The following is a 6,474-nucleotide window of genomic DNA, read 5'->3' as shown; positions in this document are numbered from 1 at the left end:
GCCCCCAACCTGGTGGGGGGACTGCCCAGCCATGGAGGGCAGCTGGCAGACCCTGCAACTGCCCAGTGGTGGCGGGCAGCCAGGGGACCTAGCACATCCGCCCAGCCACGGTGGGTGGCCAGCGGACCCTACACAGCTGCTCAGCTGCAGCAGGAGGGCAGGTAGGGGGACCCCATGCAGTTGCCCAGCCACAGTGGCCAGCCGGGGAATCCCGCACAGCTGTCCAGTAGCAGCAGGCAGCGGGGACTCCCCAGAGCTCCCCAGCTGAAGCTGCAGCCAGGGCCAGTGGTTGGGGGATCTGCAGCTACCAGCTGCCTGGGCAGGGGGACCCCACAGCAGCCCAGCCCCAGGGGCAGAGGGACCCTGGAGCTCCCAAGCACCCAACTGGTGGGTGGGAGCCCCAGCAGCAGTGGGCACTGCACCCATCTATCCCTTTTGTCAGGGATATTTTTAGTGAAAGTCGGGGACAGGTCACAGGCTGCCGAGAATTTTTGTTTATTTCCAGTGACCTTTTACTAAAAATATCCATGACAAAAACTTGGCCTTAATCATCAAATCCTTCCCCACATAACTCCAGAAGAAACTCTACAACCTCACTTCCCACGAGCCCACCTCAGGGACCTTATATATGTTTCCCAAGATACACAAAGAAGGGAACCCAGGTAGACTCCATCATATCTGTCCATGGCATTCTTACTGGAGAAATTTCAGGACTCATAGAAACCATCCTCAAACCACTCACCACACAAAGTGGCAGCTTCCTCCAGGGCACAACCAACTTCCTCCAGAAACTGTCCAACATTAATAATCTCCCTCAGAACACCACCCTTGCCACCATGAATGTCACCTCTCTTTACACCAACATTCCTCACAATGACAGCATTGCTGCCTGTCTCAGCTATCTACAAGACAATGTACAACACTCAGATATCTACCCCAAACGCTTTGCCAAACTCATCCATTTCGTCCTCACCCATAACAATTTTACATTCAACAACCATCACGGGATTGTCCAAATCATGGGAACTGCCATGGGTAATAGGATGGCTCCCCAATATACCAGTCTTTTCATGGGCCACCTTGAAGAAGAATTTCAGGACAGATGCACCATGAAACCATCAGATACCTGAGATACATCTGTGATATTTTCATCCTCTAGACATGTGACCTAATCTCCCTCGAAGATTTCCATTGTAACTTTAACAACTACTACCCATCCATCAATCTCTCTCTAGAACATTCCTGCACCAGCATCAACTTCCTGGACACCATGATCAGCTTCAGCAATGGAGCCCTAAAGACAACTGTATATAAGAAACCCACATATCACCACACTTACCTTTACAGATTCAGTAAGCATCCTAAACACACCAAGAAATCTATTATCTACAGCCAGGCACTCAGATTCCACAGAATATGCTTGAGGAGACAGTCTGGAATACACATTTTAACACACTTAAAACTGCCTTCACTAAACAAGGTCACTCCACCAGAGAAGTAGAGCGCATCAGGGAATGGGCCACGCAAATACCCCATGAGAGCTTGCTTCAATACAGAAAAAAAAAAATCTCCCACTGCATACCCCTTCTTGTAATCTCCCAACCCACACTGGAATCCATATGGGGTATCATTAAACAATTACAACCCATACTTGATGGGGATAACGCCCTGAAAGAAATCCCAACCCACCTCTTCTGGCCTTCAAACAATCCCCACAACCTCTCTAAGCTCATCAGAAGCAAGCTCCCCACAGACCCGAACACCAACTCAAAGCAGCGTTGGACCCTGTTATAACAGGATGCAAAACCTGCAGACATATCCCCACTGCTACAATGATCAATACCCACCCCCCAATATACCTTACAAGATCCCTGGGTCTTACATATGCCTATCACAATATGTGGTGTACGTCATCCAGTGCACTAAATGCCCCAGTAACTCCCATGTGGGTGAAACCAGACAATCACTATGGTCTCAGATGAACTCACACACAAAAATGATAAAAGATAAAAACACCATACAATTTGTGGGTGAACATTTTTCGCAATGTGATCCCGCTATATCTGACCTCTCAGTCCTCATTCTCAAAGGAAACTTGCATACCTCCTTCAAAAGATGAGCCTGGGAGCTTAAATTCATAACTTTGCTAAACACAAAAAATAATGGCCTTAATAAAGACCCTAGATTTATGGCTTATTACAACAATCTGGAACCCACTAACCCCCTTTTTTTGTCCTATGACTGCAGGGGTATTAATGGGCCTTTTCACCTTGAATGGTCTCTTAGAATATATGTTAACTATGTATGCTAAACAATTTGTTCCATCTTGTGTTTAGCTGTGATACTCTGGTTACATTTTGCAGTCCTGAAAAAGCGCTTTGTGTAGCTCAAACCATGTCTCCTTCACCAGCCGAAGTTGATCCAATAAAAGATCTTACCTCACTCACCTTGTCTTACCTTCTGTCCACCTGAAGGATGAAATTCATGACCACCATGAACATGAGCTACCCCTCTAGCAGTGAGCAGAACAGCTGCAGGGCCCCCCAATAGTGCTGTGCCAGCCTCAGGGCTGAAGCAGTGGCCCTTGAACTCTGAGCACCATATGCAGAGGTGTGAAGAACTGGGTCTATGCAAATACAGAGCACACCCCATCCCCATTTGATCACAAACTCCTAGCCTAGTTGGAGATGGGATGTGCTATGTTCAGGGGATGCGGCATTCTTGGTGACTGCTCTGGAGCTACCCTTTCTGCAGCCCAAGCAGAACTGCAGTCCCACTGTAATGGGAGCCTTCCACAGCCCCTACACCGCTGGGCAAATGTCACATAAAATTAAGTGAAGTTGCAGTTGCAAATTGCTCCAGTGGATTTCAGGAGACTTTCACTCCCATTACAGAGAATTTTTAGTCCATTGTAATCTATTTCCACTGTGCTAATTTCCTTGGAATGCAGCAATTAACCTAGGAGGTGTAAATGGCTGCATTCCACTGGGATTATCATTTTTCTGCCTCTAGTTGAACAGAAGAGAAAAAAAAAGGTCTTTACCCAAGGGAAGGCACACACAGAAAACCCAAACTCCCTGTCTGGCTACAAGTGCTCTTAGCGCTATTTGCGATTTACGCTCATATGATGGACTCCTGCATTTTTTATGCTCCGTATTAATATAGTGTATGTTGCACTGATCTATTAGGCACTGAATAGGTACTGGATATGTTGTGTAAACGTTTGTAAGACAAACATTCCTATTTACATTGGCATCTGAGTGAATTAAGGCAGAACTTCCTAGTGCGGGACTTGCTTTTATCCCAGGTTTTTGGGTTTTTTTTTTCAGTTCTTAAAATTATTTGTAAAACATCTAATCTCTATACATACTCATCAGGGGGTGTAGTTTGATTATAAAAGTTCATTTGGGATTGAAACTTGGCATACACAAGATACAGCCTGGGAGGAAGTGTTGTTTTGTATTCATCATATATTGCTCAGATGCATTCAGCATATAAACATAGAATATTTGTTACATAGAATATCAGGGTTGGAAGGGACCTCAGGAGGTCATCTAGTCCAACCCCCTGCTCAAAGCAGGACCAATCCCCAATTTTTTCCCCAGATCCCTAAATGGCCCCCTCAAGGATTGAACTTACAACCCTGGGTTTAGCAGGCCAATGCTCAAACCACTGAACAGTTATGAACGTATGAGAATAAGGCACAAGATATGACTATATTTTAAATGAGTGCCTTGACAAGAAGACAGCATGGTGAAGTGGTAAGGCTATTAGACTGGGTGAAAAGAGACACGGCTCTATTCCCAGCTCAACCACAGATCTTGTGTATGACTGTAGGTATGTCACTTTGCCCTTGTTTATCCTCTCACTCTTTATCTGTCTTCCCTATTTAGACTGCAAACTCTTTTGGACAGAGTATATCTTATGTTTGCACACACTGTGTTATTTCATACATATTACAGTAGTGCCTAGCCCCATTGTGCAAGTGTGATACAAATAATAAATATTAATAATTGTCCTGTAAAAAGCAACCCCAAACATATAGCTTTTCAAAAGGACCACTTCCTACACTGACATTGTGACCAATTAGAGCTGGTCAAAACCAGGGAAGCATGTTTCTTGAAAATTGTTGAAAGAAACATTTTGTTTGTTTCTTCAACATGTTTCATGATATTTTTCATTTTTTGAAACTTTTTCAGTTTTTTTTTAAATGTGTTTTGGTGGGGGAAAACCTACTCACTTTCTTTATTTACACACACACACACACACACACACACACACACACACACACTTTTTCCCCAGTAGAAAGAGTGTGTGTGTGTGTGTGTGTGTATACACACAAATAGATAGATAGATAGATAATATGTGAGAGAAAGTGGAATTTTCCCACCCCCCCTTATAATTTTTGTTTAGGAATTTTGTCAAAACATGAACGTTTCACCAAAATTCAGGTTTTCCTGCAAAATTTTTTGCTTTAGTCAAAATGTCATTTTTCATCTAAAAAACTTTAGCAAAATTTTGACTGACTCTACTTCCAACCCTTTAAAAAAAGCTATAAATTAGAATAGGAAAGACTGAAACAAATAGGAAAGTGACTATTCAGTCTCTCCATAAATAAGTCTGTACTCCGGTGCTTATCTGAAAAATTGTAGTTTCAATTTAATGAATGTTAGTAATAGTTATAAATCTGTGTGGATGGATATGGAAGGGATGTGGTGATCTATCAGGATCACGCCTTTAGAAGGAACTCCCCATATATCCTTCCTAACAGCATCCTAGGTCCTTTCTCCAAGGGAGGGATTTAAGTCCATGCTTAAGTCCTGGCCTACATTAGAAAATGTTACCAGCATAGTTATGTTGGTTAGAGCTGTGAAAAAAAAATCACACCCCTAAATTGATATAGTTATGCTGGCAAAAGCCCTGGTGTAAACTCAGTTATACTAGCATAAAAGTGCTTTGTGGCATAATTTATTCTGTCTGGTGACCTGGTGGCAGACATGATGGTAAAACTCGCATGTTCGGTCCTCTCGGTTTTCAGCTGGCAGTTGTTGTCAGACAGGTTGGTGCCATTGTCCCCCCCCTCCACATCCCCAAAGTCTTTTCTTTTAAGGCACCACAAAAGGAATGATCAGTTTACTAGCACATCCTCTTGTTGTTTAGTCCCCCAATTTCTGACACGCCAATTTTGGTACATTGATTTCTCATCCCACACGTCTCTTGTTCACTTGACACGATCATATAAAACAGTCCTTGAGTTCTATTCATGATGCTGGGGGCTTAGGCAAACTCTAGGCTATATATCGAGTAAGAGTCTGTCAGGCTTAATACCGGTTGAACATTATTACAATTAAGTTGCAAAAATTGCAGTAAAAACTGTATTGTTTTTCATATCTGTACATTTGTGCTACATAACTTTCATGTGGCTGGGACAGACCCCATGACAACAAGAGCCATTAATCATTGCTGAGTTTCGCTGATAGAGATGGTTACACCCCTTAAGGGAGAGAGTGATCAGCTAATACCCAGTAAAAAGCAACATGTCCAGAGGAAACTCCTTGTTTCTCAATACAACAGGTAGGAACCAGTTTACGGGACAATGGAGAAGGGGCCACTCCCACCCAAGGATGAGTTACAAAGGATTACATCATGGATCCTCCTCCCCCTTACCGTTGAATCCATGAGCCCTAGGGTCAGAACAGTCACATGGCCGGGTTTTCGGATAAAAGCTGCCTACTGAAAGGAAATAAGGTTATTGTTACCAGACTGGATCCTAAGAGATGAGGACTTTGCCAGGTAAAGGACCCAGAGCTGTCACAGCCGGGATAAGCCTCAGAAGCTGAACCTATAAGATTTTGTGGCTTTGAAGTTTTATGAGATAATAAGCTAAGTTTATGTCTTTATCTGTATTCTTAGCATTGAGCAAATCTCTCTTGCTTCGTTTTCATTTAATTTATAAAGCCTACAAAAGTTTATTTTAGGATCAGACTGAGCACTGCCTGGGTGGGTAAAGGAGAGAGATCTAAGGAGGAACTGACCTGTGGTATGAATCTGGTCCTTTTGGAACAGAGGAAGTTGGATTTTCTGGGATGTCATGGTAAAAGGTCCTAATATCACAGGCTCCACTTACTTGGTGTCAAGAGAGAGTGGAGATCCCAAGGGGACTGTTTAAACTCTATATTGAGGCTGGCAAAAGCCTAGGGAGTTAATAAGCAATGTGGTTAGCTGCCATGTCTAAGGAGCTTGACCCACAGCTGGCACTGGATTAACTTGACTCTTACTGAACAGTCTGCCCTTAAGTGGAGCCCACGATCTTGAGATACAATATCAACAGGAAAGGAGTACTTGTGGCACCTTAGAGACTAACCAATTTATTAGAGCATAAGCTTTCGTGAGCTACCGCTCACTTCAAAGCTTATGCTCTAATAAATTGGTTAGTCTCTAAGGTGCCACAAGTACTCCTTTTCTTTTTGCTAA

This window comes from Lepidochelys olivacea (genome assembly GCF_965140295.1).
Source record: "Lepidochelys olivacea isolate rLepOli2 genome assembly, chromosome: 1".
Lineage (NCBI taxonomy): Eukaryota > Metazoa > Chordata > Testudines > Cheloniidae > Lepidochelys > Lepidochelys olivacea.
The sequence above is the reverse complement of the archived record's forward strand: the minus strand, read 5'-3'. Positions refer to the sequence as shown.